The sequence below is a fragment of the Chelon labrosus genome (genome assembly GCF_963514085.1).
Source record: "Chelon labrosus genome assembly, chromosome: 22".
Lineage (NCBI taxonomy): Eukaryota > Metazoa > Chordata > Actinopteri > Mugiliformes > Mugilidae > Chelon > Chelon labrosus.
Window position 1 is genome coordinate 16,066,726 of NC_140355.1, and position 20,457 is coordinate 16,087,182.

Below are 20,457 nucleotides of genomic sequence, written 5' to 3' on the forward strand. Positions count from 1 at the left end.
AAGAATGCTCTTGCAATTAAACCAAAGTTATCACTGACTGTTGTCTTTTGATTGCCTTCATCCATTAAATTAAGTTGCATAATTACAAATTAATGGCATCTAAATGAGCCCGCTGTATACAAACTAAGCTGCAGACTAAGGCTACAGATGATAATGCTGGCTCTATCCATCCTTTTTTTTTTTATCCATTATCAGTATCACATGTATCATGCATCACAGAGTATCATGTACTATTATCTGAATCATGCATATACGGTGCATGCATGAACTTGTCTGTTTGGGTCAGACTCTAGAAGTTCAAGAGACAGTTTTGACGCTATATAAATAAAACAGAACCGTATATGTGGGCAATAAATGCCCATAAATATGTGATGAAAAGTCCCCATATCTCATAACTGACCTTTCTTGGCCATAGCAGTGCATTTAAAAGTAACTCCAACGCATTAAAAGGTCATGGCACCACTTGTTCGGCATCGTCTTGGCTGTATGCTTCAGTTTATGGTCATGAAACTGCAACTCTCATTCTGAGCTCATGTCCTCATTTGAGTTTTCTCCGTATACGTCTATCCCGAATCCTTGAGGCGACGATCAGCTAGACACAGCGCTGGAATTGAAGGCACTTTTAACCTCATAATAATCTTTCTTCTAATTCTCTAGGCATTTTCAGCGCTTTTGTGTTACTATAATGATATATCTCCATGATGGGAAGATTCTCTCCCCTCACGAGAGCGCTCAATCACACTTCCAGCGGCACACAGACAGAAAATGTTGATATTTGTTTCTGGGAGAGGGAAAAAGGGCTAATATTTGGTGCAGAAATGCAAAGAGGTCTGGAGAGAAGCAGGTCTTTTTTTAGCAGAAGGAATTCTTGTCAGCCGCGTTTCCCATGACAATATGACATGATATATTCAAAAACAGGAGCAGAGGTGGCTTTCATTGCTGAGAACGTCGCAGACATCCTTGACTCTGGAATTGTGGAATGGCCTACTTACTTTCCACAAATGGCAAAAAAATACTCTTGTAGAAAACATCTCTAAGTCATGGAAAAATATTTTTATAGAGCAAAAAAAAAAAAAAGAAAGAAAGAAAGAAAGAAGAGCAATGACGCTATCACTGTGGAAACTGATTTGGAGAAGTAAGTCTCATAAGTAAGTCTCTCGGTCTGTGCAGATATACCCGGGAAACTATTTTTAACTTACCTGATCTTATTTTATGTGGAGAAAAGTCATAAAATTATTTAAATTTTATGACACTACTTTCTCGAGAAGTGCATGTAAAAAAAATATACAACATTCATTTCTTGGATCTTTTAGATCTTAAGTTAGACAGACCTAATCAGGAGACTCTTATTTTTATTTTTTATATTTTACACTTTTTCTACTAATGTCTTGTGTTCTCACAATTAAATAAAAAAGAAAATTGTATCATGTTTTAAACCTGCAGATCTGACCAAAGTCCTAAAAGAACAAGATCATTGAAGTAAGAATATGATGATGATAAAAGCTTCTGTAATAGATTATCTGAACCTGCAAACCCCACTGTTCTGGTATAAATGAAATATAAAGCAGCCAGTAGAAAAAATTAAATTAATAAGAGCACTTATATGATACGTATTCAGTCAAGTATTCAGTGTGTTTTTTATGTTTTAACGGATAAAGATCCAAGACAGTATGACAGGAGGAGGATGCTATTCCCCTGCATCATCCCTTTATAATCCAGCATCAAACGGTGATTAAAAATATATACGTATCAAGCATCTTGGGCGCGATTTCACAATAATTCTTCCCCTGCGAGCTAAAAATATCTCTTATTAGCCTCACCTCTGACTCTTGCCGGTACAAGAATGTTTTCCAGCATCCAGCTTGTTTATTTCCTGTGCTTCCTGACACCTGTGAAAATGTCCCTTCTTCCTGTTGTTGTTGTGTCTACTCGGGACAGGAATTTAAAAGCAAGGCTCTTTTTTTTTTTTTTTTTTTTTCCTAAGTGACAAACTCAAAGCTTGGAATTTATAAAGTGACACACAAGTGCGAAAGGGCCGCGTCCTCTTGCTGCTGGGAGTTAGAAGAAGACACTGCCGCCGTTATTTAAATGAAGGCTTGGCACCAAATGAACAAGTTTGATGGGCGTATTTGAAGCGGCAGCAACTTTAATGTTGATAAATGTGAAAAAAACAAAGGGTTATTCTATAAATATATTGTGTCCACACATTTCCAATTATGTCTAGAGAAAAAAAAAAACAGAGATGAAGTTCCCAGAAAAAGACATAAATTACATTCCAGGGATTTACCTCCTCAAGCCAAGGACAAGGTGACACACACACACAAACACACACACAGGGATGCAGACAGGTATGGGAGCAGTCTGCGCTTGAGGACCTGGGGAGTTCGTGAGTGCTCTGGCTCGAATGTTCCTCTCATTCCCCTGAGAACCGACCGGCCGAGGTCCCGCCACCAAACAAAGGACCCTGGAAAATAACAGGAAAGCGTTGGTGAGAAATACCCTTTATCTGACTCCCTGAGCACGTCACTGCCGCCTCTGCAGAAACAAAGGTGCGTGAATGGAGTAGTAAATAACACTGATTTACTGCAAATAGATGTTCTGGTATTTACAGTCTGGCCCTGCCTCTACAGGTTGTTTATCGTAGCTGTAGAATGATGGGGCTAATTGGAGACAACACGCAAACACGTAGGAGGCGTAGGAGGAAATGAACCGATGCGATTGATTGCATTGATTGCAGATACCAAAATAAGGCCCCAGTCTATTCAGATGACTTGAATTGAGTTTGATTAACGAGTAATTTGGTTCTTTTAATCTAGCGTTTTCCGCCTCTTCTTGTCTTGCGGTTCTCAGAAACACAGCGCTGTGAAGTGTCAGGAGCAAAACAAGAGGTCGGAGCCTTGACCTTGGCGACCCTTGACAGATTTCTGGCTCCTGCAGGAACTGTCTTTTCCTCAAAGACGCGAGGAGGAATTTTTTTCTCACCTCAGAAATGCGGAGAGTTAGTTTAAGCAGACAGCCAACGGATGTGTTCAGACTTTGAGTAACTGTCAAAGACCCCCTTCATGTGCAGGCTCCTGTTAAGTGGAACGTGTTTATCATTAATTAGAAAACAGCTAGTGTTGCTTTCTCCTAATTTTCCGTTTTCCCATCAGGATTTATTTAGAATCAGTAATATTGTTTTTACCCCCGCATCCTAATTTAATACACTTTTAAGAGAGAAAATAGCCATATGTGACAGTTTCTCACGTCATGGGATCACGTCCTCATGAGAAAAACTTACAAACTGCATCTTATTAAACGCCATGTTTTTGTCTTTCAGATATCTTATGCAAAGTGTCGTAAAGGCAACAAAACAATATATGAACCTTGTCATGAATGTACATGAATAAACGTGAAAAAAGCACATTTTACATTTATATATTTTACAGCCATTATTGTGTTGGTGAGAATATCATGGGCCTCACGGAGGCCGGGTCTCGTATATGTGAAAGGACAGTTTGTCTAAATGCACAACAACTTAAGCTTGTTCATTTTGTGAAGTTGTTATATAAGATACTGCAGGACTGCACCATTATCTGTTTTTAGAATGTGTCATGTTTTTAGAATGTGTCATATCCTGTTTTAATATTGCACATTGGAGTATGGGAGAAACGCAATTTCAGTCTGCTGTGTAATGTACTGTTGCATGGTTTGATTGACAATAAAGTTGACTTGACTTGACTTGACTTGATTATCTCACTTCAAGGAGATTAAAAGAAAGGACCTTTTCAGTGATTGCAAACTAAATTAATGATACGTGCATCATATAAATAAAAAATGGCAATAACAAAATGTGCTTTTATAGTTCCAGTCCAAAATAAGTCTTTATGTGTTTTTTGGTGATACACATGGAACTCTGGTGGCTCTTTGATGGTATTGTACTACATAGTTGATTTTTATTTTTTTTATTTTAACAATGCACCGTTCATTTTGTTTGGAGGTGTTTCGCTGTGCAACATTACATTGACTTTACCTATTTTTAATTTATATCATTGTACTTTATAATCGTCATATGAATTTAATAGCATTGACTGTATTGTAACTGTCCCATATACGCTGCCGTGCCACTCAATTTCTTAAATGAAACATTAAAAGCAGCGCTGAAGCGTGCAGAGGAGCATAAAGACGAAGAGAAACGGCTTTAAACAAGCCAGTTTACATTTATTGGTTTTAGAAATCGCCAGCAGAGAGCAATGTTGCACCATGAGGAGCGTGGGAGATCATCGAGGAGGAAGCCTTACACTCCTGTCTCTCAATAAAGGAGGAATAATTATCACTAGGTCCATATGTAGCTGCTTATAGATAGTTCATGTGAAGTATTTTCTTTTGTTTGCAGTTTCATGGTGACCTAGATAAGCTGTATTTTTCAGTTTCATGTAAACAGAAAGAGAGAAAAGAGCTCCAGGGTCTGATAAATACTTGTTAGAAAGATATGTGTGTGTGTACACAAATAACCCCAGTCATGTGAACATCTTGGGGTCTGGGTCTGTGGGTTTGTGTGTGTGACCTTTCAACAACTATCAGGCGGATAGGAAACATGAGGCGATGTCTCCTCAGTCATTTTCTATCTCTACTGAAGCAAGCAGACTAAATAAATATATATTACCTATTAAGCTGACCTTCACAGAGTAAAATATTTACTCTTAAATTTAGTATTTTTTGTACTTATTATATAGTCAAAAGGATAAGATACTGATAGAACAACATGTCACTTTTTATTTGGTTAAACCGGCAATAACTTATATTGGCCACTAGGGGGCAGTAGAAATAAACTATAAACACCAAGCTATGACTCTTCCAATGGATTAAACTGATTAACAATTATACAGAACCATCAAAAATCAACTTTTGGCATTAATTTTAAGTCACGTTTGTGTCTATTTGATAAATTTAAGTCTAGCATTTACTCTATTTTACTTCTGTTCGTTTATAATACTGCTTTTGCCAGTCTGCTCTGTGCGTACAACAGGTTTCAGAGACTTTACATGACTGCATTGTTTCTGCATCTAAACAGCCTCTTTAATGTCCACGACTGTTTTTCTTAGTTGCAGTCTCCTAATTCATCTATTCAATTTGCCCTCTCTACTGGGTTTTAACCGATATTCAGGACATTTTAACCAAACTAAACATTTAAATACAAATCAAGAATTCAGTCACCTCTCTCTGCTCCTTTTGCGTCATGATGCAGACAGGAACATGCTGACAGACACCTGCCAACCACTGTCATGCACACTTATTCGCCGCAGAGACACTGACAGCTGTCGAATCTCACAAACCTACTGTTTTTTTTTTATTTTTTTAATACTACATATTAACGCTGCAATATAAAAACTCAGTGAGTGTCCTCCCAGTCCACCAGGAGAGGCTTCATGTCTGCAACGGGCCTCTGGAGATTTTTTCATTATCTGTCCAGAAGTCACCGACCGTCCAAAGCCTCTGAGCGCAAGGCCATGAGAACAGCAGAACCCATTGAGGAAAAATGTAATTCCCAGAGGCTTCATCTATGAAGATTCATCCATTCTAATCCCGCTCTCTATCAGACGAGGCCTCCCGCGTTATCTCACGGGAGTAGATGCAGCTCCGGTTTGATTACAGACGGCCACTCCGTACGTCACAAGGTCACAGCGTTTCATGTTCGGCATTCCTCGTCCTGCAAATGCAATAAAGCATGCCGAAGGATGGCTGAGGACAGATGGCTCGGAGCTTACTGTTGTTTGTTCACGGAATTTGATATAATTTCTATTTTTTATTTATTTATTTATTTTTAATCTTCAGGGACGCCTCATAACACCTAGAAAACTAATCTTCTTTGGAGTGATTTTATTTTACTGGGAGGAAAGAACTCACTTCTGAGTGTTGGATATAAACCTTACTGCACTAAATAAAAAGATCATGATAAATGACCCAATATTCCTTTTCACCATTATTTTATTAAAATGGAACTGAGACTGAGTCTGAGTCACACTAAGTGGCCTTGAGCAAAAGTTACAGCGCGAACAATGCCATCACATTGTACCAAATTTCACGCAATGCATCATTTTTGGCTGACTACTGGACGAAGGAATCGGGAAGCTAGCATGGCTTCAGACTGGAGAAAGCGGGATGCAGCACAAGGTGTTGACCGGGCCTCCGAATTCTCTAGATCCCAACCTGATCAAGTATCTGTGGGATGATCCACAGAGGCCCCTCCCCTCAAATTCCCCCACTGACAACATCCTGTTGCCAGACACCACAGGACACCCTCAGAAGGCCCATGTCTATTCTCTGATGAGTCACAACTGTTTTCGAGGCACAAGGGAGACCTACACAATATTAGGAAGCTGGTCATAATGTTACGCCTGATCGGTGTATATGCTAGCTGGCTGCTGGTTGTGACGTGATACCACAGTCGGCCCGCACTGCTGCTTCTTCTTAAGATGAAGCTGACGAGGACATCCCTCTCTGCCAGTAGATCAAAAACAGGTAATGCATTCAGTCTGACCCCTCACTTGACCCTTTAACACCTCAATAAACCCACCAGGATCTTCACCTCCTCCACCCTCCACCGAAAACACCTCCATCAACTCCGTTCAGGCAGCCGCTCTGGGAGCCTACGACAGTATATCACGCACTGTACGCGAGCTTGGAAATAATCCAATTCTCGACCAGCTGATTGGATTTTGAGGAAGTAATTATTGTTGACACGCCAGCCACCTCCTACGTAGATTGGAATTTTCCTCCTCGTTAGTAATGAGCACATTTTGCAGGCTCAGGTTTGGCTGACATGTGCCAAGGATAGATTAGGATCTGTCCCGTGGTTATATTATAAACGGCAGACTGCATAATGACTATTTCAGTATATTATATATTTATTCTTACACTGATCTAATTTTGCATATACTTTGGGATGTATATCTTTAAATATATATATATATATTTATATAAGTTATTTTTGAAATCATTTCTTACGATAAAGTGACTAAATATGAGACTCAGTGATTGCACAGGAATTTACTCCACAAGATGTCATCACAGTTTATTCAGATTTTTGTATAGTACACACAAAATGCTCTTTTTTTTTCTTCCCAAGAACACTTTGAAATTAAAAAAAAACTTTCAGACCACCCCTAAACAAACGGGATGCACTTTCCGCTGGTGTGTATACAGCTGGCCTTGCACCAGAGTGAGAACAGAGAGACTGAATAAATGTTTGCTGAGGAGCCTGCTCGCAGTCATTTGTGTATGTCATCTTGAAGACACCTTAAAACCGGAGCCGCGCTTGATGATGTATGGAAGGTTTAAGGTTTCTGTTCCTCGCCGTAGATGCTTTGAGACGAGTGGATCGCCATGGGAGTTTAAAAACTGTCTGTAATCTGAAATAAAAGAGAAAGTCAGCTGCACTGCTCTTGGTTTGAGACTTCCTCAAACACGGTCTCCCTCCCTCTCTCTCTCTCTCTCTCTCTCACACACACACACAAACACACACACACTTTTCCCCTCCTTCTCCCCTCCCTCCACCTCCTCTCTGTAACCAACATTCACACACTGTCTTCTCAGACTGAGTGTGAGCGTCTCACCGGCCGGGATGACTGGAAGAGTTAGGGCTGCATAGACTGCAGTGCTGAGAGAGAAAGAGAAAGAGTGTGTGTGTGTGTGTGTTTGTGTGTGAGAGCATGTGGCATGTGTCTGGGCGGACTTCATCTATAATGGTGGCCCGTGTGAAACCGTGCTGACCGCGACAGCCTTCCCGTCCGCAGTCTTTCTCAGCATGCAGATGGTGTGAGCAGTCAGGGGGAAAAGTTTTTTAACAGCTCAACGTCTCAGCCTTTGCCTAACTCGATCCGCTCGGCACTCTCTGAGTCAGCCCAGGAGAGCGAGCAACAGCGAGCAACAGCAGCCGCAGCTGAGCAGGAGTACAACTCGAGCTCGTATCAGCGCAGGATTACTGCTGTTTGCTGATTGATTACCTGTCACTGGATTGGATACGAGAGTTTGGGCATCACAGGACGTCAGAGGCCGAGGGATTCGACAGGGCTGTTTGTTTGAGAGGTGAGTCTGCTGGGTGAGATTTGTGCAGTTTAATCAGGGTGCTTGTGACAAGAGGTACATCTGTGCACCTCCTCACACACTGACATGTAATATGAATTAAAAAAAGATGCTGTAGGCAAATTGTCCAAGAGACAAGAGTCTGAGTGGCAGGTCACGGTTATGTAACTGATAATTTTAAGCAGGTATTCCTGGAGTTGAAATTAACACAAAACTGCAGCGGCAGGTAACGTCACGTCTTCTGGCAAGGCAGTACACGGCTGTAGGTGTTGTCGAAGAAAAATACAAGGTACCAGGCAGGTACTTCAACATGTAATGTAGGTTCTTGGAGTCTACTGGTATCTGGAATCACTGGAGAAGTCAAAGTTTGATGCAGGCAGTGTCATTAAATCAGTCAGCTGTGTCCACTTCCCTGTTGTGTGATTATACATTCAACCCTTATATGTTCATTTCTTTCTGATGTGGTTTCTAATATTAGAAACAGAGGTTACATAAAGGCTACTTACTAATTACCAAAAACATCTGGTTCCTCTCAACAGTATCTTTTTTATCTGCATGTGTTTCATTTCCTTTTAACCCACGTGACCCCTGATCACCAGCAGAGCAAGCGTCAACTTCAACTTACTGATCAATGATCTTTGAGATATTGCGTGTGTGCGCGAGTGCTTTTTCTGCCATTATCCTCTCGCATAAACTTCCACTTACTAATGGATTTAATCACTGGTCAATGGTTCATCAATGTGATATATACTACCGACGTGTCAGTCTAGGAACGCAGCTCATCCATATGTGAGCAGCCAGTGTCATACTGAGACCGGAGCGAAGATGCACCGGGGGGAAATAAGCGCACGACCTTCACCGTGATGTGCACGTGCCTCACACCTGGATGGGCCCTCTGGGAATCTGAGAAACGTAACGTGAAAGCGGCTAAAAGCTTTAATTGCTATCTGACACTGTATTAGCCACACTGATAGCCTGTGCATACATATGTATAGCAAATCCATGTCAGTAATTATGGCAACAAGTGTCGGACAGCTGTGAAGCATCGGTCTTCTGCACCTTTCACTCATGTGACTAAAATCAGCAGAGCATTAGAGCATTTCGTGGTGCACTACAAACAGATGGTGAGGCGTGTTCCCTCCAAAACTTCCTGATTTGCTGGCGTGCTGGTCATACACGCCAAAACTCAACTGTGTCTGGATTAATGCACTGGATGTGTGAGGAAGTCGCTGACTGGAACTACTTGGGAAAAGTAAAGATAAAATGGAAAGAGCAGCAGTGATGACATAAGAAAAGACACCTCCGCAACTCATGCTCCCCCCACCACCTGCTGTGTTGATGGAAAAGGGTGATGTGAAAGCAAACGGGGCACGGGCCGAGGCACAAGCGGGGATGGCGACCCTCGTGCGCCAGGAGGAATGTCTGCGGCGCTCAGGCTGTGCCGCTGGAAAGCCCGGGGATCAGGTTCCCTGTGTCAGCTGCTGCACTCGACTGTTCCCAGGTCTGTGATATCTGTTTATTGGGAGAGGAAGGGGCGGAGGCAGGGAGACCGCAGCAAACCTGGAGTTGAGATCAGCAAAAGAAGATTTTTTTTTTTTTTTGAGAAATACACTTAAGATGAGCATACCTGAGGCTCATTATTTAACACGTCGTACCCCGATTGTTTAATCCATGCTAAAACTGACGAGGCACCGTTTTTATTTTCTTGCTTGGCGCAGCAGCTTTGGGTGACATTTCTGAAGGTTAAAATGCAGAGTCAACTTCTCCTCCTGCCTTTGAGGGGAAAACATCACCAAGCGCAGTTTTCCATTTGCCCCGTCACCTCGTGCCATCTCGTACAGCGTCTTAATTTATGTCCACATCAACGGTATCATTCATTCGCTTGTTACGGAGTGAGTCAAGTTTTCATCCTCGTCTCTCCACAGAGCTGCTGCTGCTCAGTTCCCAGACAAACTGTGACACATGGCACGGAGGAAATTTGGAAAAGGAGGGGGGGAGTGATGATGCCAGTCAGGGTGTAATGAGTGTATCATAGCAAAAGGCCTGACGTTTTAGGGGATGAAGCCTGCCACATATGGCGTGTAAATCGTTGCGTAGACAAAATAGACGCTGACTCATCACATTGATTCATACTGGGACTTTACTGGGGACTTCAGCAACAGGAGCGACGAGAATGTTTATCTCCAAGAACCGGGCTTTCTGTGTTTGCTCTACATTATGCCGCCCCTCTCACCTCCTTTCCTCTCTTCCTGCTTCCATGCGCCCATTCATGACTCACGGTGAGTTGTGTGGGTAGCGACTGATCGCACTTATCCCGTGATGAGGGATGGCTTTTCAGATCTCGACCTCCCCGTGACCCCCCTCCTGGATTAAATCATGACAGACCTCACTTTTATGTGTGTGTGTTGGACGGAGCAATGGATCTTTATTTTTTTCATGTGTTTGAGTACTTCCATCTGTGACTGCTCCGAAGCCCTTCCTCTTTCACATCCTCTCCAACGATTAACGCGGCCGCAGCACAGCGAGCGGCATGGCCTCCTCTCACCTCTGTGTCTTTATAACAGGAGTCTAACAGAGACGGGCCGCTGTCGAGGTAGCAGCAGCTTTTGGCAAGCAAGGGTTATATTTGTCTTTAACACATGTGGGTCACGGAGGCCCCGCTGCGCCGGCTTTAAGGGGGGAAGGCTGCTTAGGGGATATTTAAAGGGTTGACAGCACTGACTGGCAATGTGAAGTTCATGTTTCCTCTCTTGCATGTTTTGTGGTGTTTTGCACTGTTAGCACAGCTAGCGCCTACCTAAAAACAGGAACACGGACTTATAAACATTGCTTTGATTGTTGGTAAGAAAGCACCGGCGTTAAAAAAAAACACCGCCACCTGTAAAATGTGCTGACTCGCATGTGGTAGGCAGATTACAACAGTCCAGTATTATTAGTCCGAACATGAGGCTAAAAAGGAAGCTCTGTTTTCACCCTCCATAGTGACATTCACATTACACGCACCGTTGACCTTTGCATCATCCAAGGAAAGTTGGCACGGGGGGGGATCACTGGCAAGCGGCGGGGTCAACGTGGAGAACAACAGTTGCTGAAAATGCAAAAGCTGAGGCCCGATGACGGACAGATGGTAACGGCAGTGCGTGCCACATGTCCACACGAATGAGGAATTTGCGTCTGCTGCTCATCAGCGACTCATCAGGGCTTCGAGCAAGGGGATCGCTTGCGTGGCCGGTTGTCATCGATAAACCTCAGATATGAACACAAAATGCAACACGTACGGAAAAACATGAAGTCCTCGGAAACTCACAGTTCATTTAAACTGCACACAAAGCAGTGATCGGTTAGTTCGGTCGTAACTTAGCAACCGTGACCATGGCAGGTGGGTCAAGCTTTGTGTTTCTCCATTTGCAGAAAGTAGGTGCGTGGGATTTAATTAAGAGCCACAGACTGTATTTAAACAGGATGGATTTCTGTCCTTTTCAAGACCACTATATAGGATGAGGAAAAATATGTATAGAAATAAGAATAATTTACATTTTCCAGAAACAGTTCTGAACACATCTCTAGAAATGGTTTATCTGTTTCAAGCTAAGCGCTAAGCCACTGTTGTTAGCGTACACAGGAGCTAAAAAGCTTGCCGTTAATATAAAACATCGCGGCTAGCACTTCCTCCTCCTCCTCCGTGTGAAATCTGGGCCGGGATAATCGCCTGCCTTGGAAATGCCCTTGACAGCAAAGCCTGATTTGAGATGTTTTTTGAAATAAGATACTTAAGGCTTTGTGCTGACGTCAGCGTGAAACGGTACGATAATTTATAGAGTGGAGTAAAGCAGGTTTCTGGGGCTCTGTTTCAATCACCAATGTCCCATTCTCTTAGCACCACCACGACGTTGAGAGAAAGTCGTCGCACAGAAAGAACAGGAAGCTACAAGTATCAGTAGATGGTGGTGAGAAAATGGTCTGCAGTTTGAAAGCTGTGAAATCATGTCACATGTTGCACATCAATGCTCAGCCCTAGACTCTTTATAGCAACCACGCGGTGGGAAAGGCAGCAGTTAGTTAGGTCCAGTTTTTGCTCAGCAGCGCTCTTTGCTCTTACCGTTGTGAACGACCACTTCCTGATGTCATAAATAATTTCCTTTTAACTTTTTAGTAGTTGTGTAGCTTAAGTCCCAGTAAGCAAACAAGTGAGTTCTCTTACTTCTGCAGACCAAATACACCACGTCTTAAACTCTGTTGCTGTTGCTTTGTTTTTTTTTTACCTCAGAAAATACTTTAATTTCCCAAAGGATGAGCTGCACCGTGAAGCGAGGCCTCAATCTCCTTTCCTCCAAAACCAGCTCAATTCAAACAAAGACGTGTCAAACAGCAGCTCAGTCTTTTTTTGTGCGCCCGCAGCCTCAATACTTTCCCATATGGGGAACAAACAGCCTGTGCAAGCAGCGCAAACCCAGCGAGCAACTGATGCTGCGGGAATGTGCAGAGAAGAAGATCTGCGCTATCGCATTTCAGAGATTTTACTGTCTCGTTCGATTCCCTTTCTTTTCTTTTAGACCTCCAGATCTCCCCATTTCCACGGCGTTGCGGTCAACACATGATACACATGACATCATTCACGCCCTCGAACGTGCATATGTAGAATTTTTTAAAACTGAAACTAAACACAGAGCCCCTCTTGTCAGCTGCTGAACTGACCTATTGTACAATTCAGCATTTGCCCGTCCGCTCTGTCGTCACTCAAAGCACATCCAGTTGCTGTATTTTATTACTTCACTGACAGATGCACATTTCCAAAACAACAAAGTGAAACTGAGAGGGCTCCGTATCCATTACTGATGGACACAGATAGACGGAGGACATCTACTAAAGCCCCTGTGCTCAAATAGAAACAAACACTAATGGCGGTTTGAAAGATTCACTCTCCTCACAGGAGAACTCAGTCCCTTCCCTTTTCACTTTGACTCGCACACTTTGAACTTATACATTTTGGTTCGGCTAACGGCCACGGAGCCACAGATATGTTGCACCCTGCTAAGAAACTGCAGCGCATGCCACAAAACCTCAGAGGGCTGATTTTGTAGCTATCTTTGTGTCGTCCTTCCCGAAACACTGTGTGTGCATGTGTGCATGTGTGTGTGTGTGTGTGGCTGTCTGTGCCGTATGCTGAGCTGTTGTTGTTTATCATGGAGGTCAGTGCGTCTCTTCCCACTGACTTTGGCTCAGCACGGTCAAAGTTCTCAGGCTCGCTGTGAGAAAATTCAGGGACATGCTTAAACTCAAGATAGTTCCTCGACTTGCCGATGACAGAAGTATTGCAAATCAGTTCATATGCATGAACAGATGGTCATTTGGGCCTTGAAATGCCACGTCATATTCCAGAGATCACGCTGAAGCAGGAAAAATAGGATTCTTGTTAAGCAATGTCAAGTCTTAGTTTGAAATGTAAAATCTATTTGCATATGTTGATTTACAGGATAGATTATTATCATCACTATTCAAGCTAGCATTTCATGAAAGCGCTCATATTTCAGGCTGCTTTGAGCAGGTATAGTGTTTCGATGTTTTCTGTGCAGCTTTCCCAGCCTTCTTGTGGTTGTGCAGGGGGGGACAGAAAATCATTAATATTACCTATCTAGTTCCACAGCTTATTTTGGAGACCGAGGCTCAGGGGACGAAGACAAACACACGAGCACATGCATCTATACACACACAGGTGTTTTTCAGGGACACAGGATACGCCTTTGAGAGGCTGTTTTTCGATGTGCTGAATGGACACAACAGCCCGGCAGTGATGTGTTCTCTTTGCGGCGACTTTGCAAAGGTTCTCTGAACCACACCTGGCGTCATCGGGGAGGTGTCTGCGGAAAAAAGAGAGCGGCTACTTAGAAAATCTAGGTTTGGAAAACAGGTCAGACATTTTTACTTTTAGCCCCCCTGTTGGGTTGAATCTGTCTAGAGCACATAAAGAGTATTTGCTTTGCTAGCTGGCTCAAAGTCTTAAACACACACACAGTGTAATTGTCATGATTCATTATACAGGCATAATCTAAAAATCCAAGCAACCCTGTTAAAGCAGCAGGTTTGAAAATAAACAGAGATGAATCATATGAGAACCTATGTTGGTTTAGAAAACGCAGCTTATGTGATACCACTAAAAACCAACGTGATACATCTCCCTAACAAGCTGTTACAAGAAAATGAATGAATGAATGAATGAATGAATATACATGTGTGTTTAGATTACAATTAACCTGGTATTAGCTTTCAAGAAACTTCATTTGCTTGGTAATCTTAAGGGTTAAAACGGCAGCAGATGGATTGGGAGGAGCTAATATTGACATACTGATATTCGCCCAGGTTCACCCGATATTAGTTCATCATGTTAGCATGTTTACACTTACTAATTAAAAGCTAAATGCACCTGAGGCTGATGGGAGTTTGCAGACTTTAAAACAAATGATTGGATACAATAAATGTGAGGATGCCCACTGTATTTCTTCATATATCGTGCACAGATGTATGAATCGTCTCTGTTGTTATGCACTAGGGGTTGGACGGCTTCGGTCGACCAATATGTGGTGAAAGTCGAGTCGACCAGTCAATGACGTCACACATAAAAACACAGTAGAAAGTAATGCTTTGCAACAGTGAAATCTATATGTTCTTGACCTGCATACATACTGTAAATAGAAGCTTCCGGGGCTTTTCTGCAAGGTAATTGAAGCTTGAACAGGGCTACTGTCGGCCATAGCCTGCACAAACACCATAAACACCGTCAGTCTGACACTTCTAATATGCAGTGTCAACTAATAAAACACAACAGAACTGAACTTAAATACATGAGCTTATCATTACTGCTCGCTGCACATACTGTATATATATATAGCCTATATAAATCGGCACCGTCAATAATGTTTAATAGTACTTCACACCGTGTTATAAGACAGGATGATGTAGCCGGGATAAAAAATGCATAAAGCAGCTGAAGGTCTAATAACTTTAGACAATGAAACTCAATGACAGGACATGGACTGTTGTTCCTCTGCTAGCGTTAGCGGATGTCTTTTCAGAGGAGTGTGCATTGCAGCTGTACATTTGTTGTATTTCAGGACTGATTTACATATTCTGCATGTCACAGTACAATGGGCTTCATCTTTAGTGAAGTATTTCCACACACTTGATGAATCGCTGCTAGTTTGCTGCAATGACCCACTTGGCTCCTCACCTGTCTTCTCCGAGGCGTCCGCGTTGTTATTGTCACGTAATCGGTGATTTGTCGACTAGTCGGTTCAAGCCCTGTTATGCACAGCACTTATATGATTCCCTGTGATTTGTTCCACATAATCTACAAATTGCCTTTTAGTGGGAACATAACAATTACACTTTCTAAAGGTTGTAATTCATCAAGGTTATGCTCCTGCATGGGCCAGAGAACTATTTTGATTCCACTCTGGTAATTTATAGATTTAGTAATGACTTTGCCCTCTCTGCTTTTCTGTGGCAGTTTATCACCTTTATATCAGAACCACAGTGTGATGTAAATTTTAAATAATGTTTCCACTGTCAGCCAGAAGTTATTCACATGAAGCACTGAGTTGTTTACAGTGTGTGATACGCACACCAGGCCGGTCCCAGCAGTGCTGTTGACTATGGCCCGGTCAGTAGGCATGAAATTGTGAGGCTGTGTGGCACCACAGTCTTAACACAACGGCTACCTCCATCAAAATATGTGTGTATCAACCGTTGACTTGCATGTGTGTGTGTGTGTGTGTGTGTGTGTGTGTGTGTCCATTGTGTGCTTACAGATCACATTCAGTGAGGATTTTTTCCTAGAAAGAACTGACCTACCCCTTTTCCCACGTGGATCTTGCATGAAAATGGAGCCAAGATGAAGTTGAGATGGATAAAAGATAATAACTAGGTTACAGCCACCACAACGCTGTGAAAAACAGCTATTTTCTTAGGGGAATGCAGAGGAGTGAGCATGTTCGAGCATGAACACGCACTCACGTAGGGACAGAGAAAGTTTTTAACTCACCAGGAGAAGCCCTGCTGCACTTGTTCCACCGCCGCCTGGACCACTGCTGGGCTGCATCTGGTCCTCATCTGGGGCCTGTGGGCTGGCTGGACATCCACCAAGCCAAGCACAACGAGAGCCACCGATAACATGGCAAGGCTTAGAGCTGACAGCAGCAGTCTCAGCGCACAATATGTCGCTGAGTGAGCTTCACGTGTTTATGTGGAAGCAATACTGTGTACTTGTCTTTTTCAAGTATATAATGTAGGTGCTGGCATGCGTAAAGGTATTAGGAGCAGCCAAACACATTATTCACATTTGCCTATATATGGATATGTAACCTTATGGTGACTTTGAAGAAGAAGGATGCCCTAGTTGTTTGAAGGATCCAAGGGGTTCAAGGATCATTGAACCAAGCCGATGGTGTGCGATTTGCCGCTGTTGGGATGTATACGAGCTCTAGTTTTTGTAGTGTGCTCTGCCCCATTACCACCTGTCTGCAGCTTTTCAGCCTTGTTAGCATTGTGAATCTGCGGCTAATCAGCAAACCAGTGCACAAGAAGAGAATCAGAAAATTTGAAACTAAACAAAGTGACGACAACGACATGATAATCTAGGATGAATAAAGTGTAGACCAACTGATCAAAAGGAATGAAAAAAGGCCAGCTCTTTACACTGGCATGTAGCTCTTTCTAACTTCCTAGCTAGCCCTACAGCTTCCCCTTTTGGTATATTTTCATACCTGCTGGTAAGAAGAATTATTTCCTTTCACACAGGCGCAGAAGGTATATGAGCCAGATGTCCGCGGTCCAAGTGCAACATTTTGGTCCGGACAAAGGCGTCGCGTTGGCCTTCATTGTTGGAAGTTCAGCTTGGTGCGTCCGTACCTTGACAGAGCCTGCCCTTTGAGTAAGACAAATCGTTTAAGAACATGTCTGAGTTGAGGTTTGTGTTCCAATACGCAATTAAGACATCAGAGTGGAGGCAGATTGTCTTGATTGTGGGTTCATTGGAGAGATATTTGGATGTAGATAGCTAAATGGTGGATGGAGATGATGAGGACTGCCTGACAGATGGTTTTAATAACTTTGAAGACAGGGTAATTAGGGCTGTTTGGCTGAAAATATCCCATACTGACTGTAGAGAACTAGAGGTAGAACATGTGAACAGATATTCCTGATTCCCAAGCTTCATTTAGCACAGCGGCAGCGTGTTGTCATGCTAAAGACAGCATGCTAAAATGCTCATCACGACAATTGTTGATGCTAGTAGCATGTTTGCCATGTGCCACTGCGTGCACCGTGCTCAGCTGATTGTTTATGTATCATGAATGTCTGCAGAGGAAGTGTTGAGAATCTACCGAAAGGTTGCAGAGGACAAGAGGAGGGAACATGCTTGTGCATTAACATGCACTCACAACTCTTACTGTCTCCACATGACAAGAGAAGGTTTTACTGCCCTTGCTCCACCGGTGCCTGGTTCACTGCTGAGCTGCATAGCGATTTTTTTCAGTGGTGACCTACAGACATGTGGACAGACCAGTTCCTAACATTAACAATGTGGTTTTAGCTGCTTAAATCAAAACATACACATCCATATAGTACAAACGCATGATAAGATTTTCCTTAAATAAAAATGTAAAATCTTGGGGATTGGGGAGGCACAGAGACTCAATCTAACTGAGACAAGAGGGAGCCCGGTAGGCCGACATACTGTATGTAGGTGGGTGACACAGGAAAAAAATACAAATATAAAAGAGATTTGAGGTTTGGTCTGTGGACTTATGAATTCCTCCTCCCACATTTCCACTTCTCCCTTTGTCTCCTTGCAACACTCTGCTCCGTCTGACAGCCTCAAGCTCCACAACAGGCAAAACATAGCTTGTTAGGGGTTTCATAGAAAGAGACATTCAAAGAAAAAGCATTGCTATTTATACCTTTACTGGTCTCTAGTAGATAGTTCATGAGATAGCTGATGAGAAATTAGAAGAAGACAGATAATGAAATTACTAAGAAATTAACCAGAATGACTTTTCCAGAACACTGAGCAGACTTGCTGCTGCCATTTGACTGTGGTGTCCACAATTAATAAAATTTTCCTTTCTCTGTTGGTGGAAATCTTGCAAAATATTGGCGGTGTTCGGTCTGCGTGGAATTTACAGCTCCTGTCGGGCAAAACAGATTAACACTCTTTTGCTCATTTGCTCATTTGCAGACCGGCGTTGCTGTAATGGACGACCAGTGCGTGTCCCACAGCAGTCCCCAGCGCGGCGGAGGTCAGGCCAGCACTGAGGTTCAGAGGCTGAATGTCGTCAGGTGTGGGTGGCTCAGGAAGCAAGGAGGGTTTGTCAAGACTTGGCACAGCCGCTGGTTTGTTCTGCGAGGGGATCAGCTCTACTACTACAAAGATGAGGAGGAGACCAAAGCCCTGGTAAGGCCGCGAATGGACTGAAAGATTCACACGCTGATTTTTCAAATGATGGCGTCACACGCAGAGCAGATTTCACTGACTAATCACTGGGTTTGGGATACATCCTCGCACAGCTCATTTAGGCTTCTGTCAGCTGAATAAACAAATCCATTTTATCTGCTCTGAGCTGACCGAGCTGACAAATTGGTATGACTCCAAATAACAAATTAGTCTGAAATATTTAGAAATATTTACCTCTTGAGAGTATAGTGCAGGGCTTATGAATATAAATTAATGTCCATTATACGTCCTCATACAGACACAAGGGTTACAGATGTAACTTGGGTTCTATGAATTCCCAGTCGCTGGCTGTAAGGAAGAATGAAAAAGAACATGAAGCTCATGAAGCTCAAGACATGTTATAGCTTTTCTCCCCAATGAGGCAGGAACTGAGGGAGAATATACACAAACACAGATCAGGCATAACATTATGACCACTGACAGGAGAAGTAAATAACATTGACCATCTCGTGACATCTGCTGGGAAACTTTTGGACCTGGCATTCATTCATGTGGATGTTACTTAGACATGTAGCATCCACCTAGACCAGACCAGTCACCCCTACCCCATAGAGCCATTCTTTGACTGAATCTGGGATTCCCACATGCATCTGGATCAGTTCCAGAGATCAGTTTGAAAGCATCGAGCATTTTTAAACATTTTTACCTGATACAATCTGTATTTTCTTCATGCTACAAGGCAAACGTGAAACAGCATTATCCCAGCATCAAACCGGTGCTCCCAGCGAGGCAGGAGAATTAAATACTTACAGATACTGTTCATAGTGGTGAAATTCGGGGGATTAAATGTTGAAAAGTGAGTAACGATAACCTCGATGATCTTAAATATCCTGCAAATCACTTATTCATTTAACATTTATGAATTTTTCAATCATTTTTATTTCTTGGTTTGTGCAAAACATGGCCGCAAAGTAATCAAAGAACAAATTAACTTAATCCTCAAACGCTCAGAGAGCCATGTCTCATTACTTATCTTTAAGGGAAAAACAAAACAACATTTCCAAATGCAAAACACATAAACGGGCGTCAAATACAAAAAATTAAAAGTAGCACACGCTATAGGGGATGCAAAAAAACATTTGGGTGGTTTTCAATGCTGCACGTGTCAAACAAGCCAAGATGTTTTCTCCCTTTGCTTTTGTTTTGTCTATCTCCGTACGTTGAGTGCCGGCCTAGCGTAATCGACACCTGCAGATACATCTAACCGCAGGACCTAGAAAGATAACAAGATCCACCTCTAAATCAGATGGCTCAGGTTGTTTTGACTGTTTAAGTCAAACTTTTTTTTTTTTTCCTTTCCACTGAAGCCGAGAGACAAGGCTATCCTGAAAGGAGAGGAGACAGTGAGTAATACAGACAATGAGGCCATCTCTACCGTTACTGTTTCCAGGCAGCCCCTCTTTACCGAGCATGTGTGTGGACTGAGCAAAGAAGCAGCAGGAGACAGACTCTGGATTCTCATTACAAAGCAGAAATCTCACATTTGTGGATGAGACGGGATAAATAATTAATTCCACAAGGTTAGCTCAGAAAGGGGCTGCGTGCCGCATTTAACAAACTGCCCTCGGTTGCAGTCAAACTGACTTTGGAGATAAAGTGAAATCTGGATTTCGGAGAAAGGGGATCCATTTGTTGCCTCGGGCCAGTGAGTGACAGGGGGCTGAGGACACCTGAACACGGATTACAAGTGATATTAAAGGAGCAGTTAAACTTGTTTGATTTCTTACTGTAACTAGTTTAGCTTAGCATAAATACTGGATTATAGGAACATATCACTAGATACCAATTCATAAGTATAAAACAGGAGTCTGTTTGCAAGTAGTTTATCGTCTGTTGTTCATATTTCATCTAGTTTTTGTGTCAGTAAGCAGTTCCGTCCTGATTTT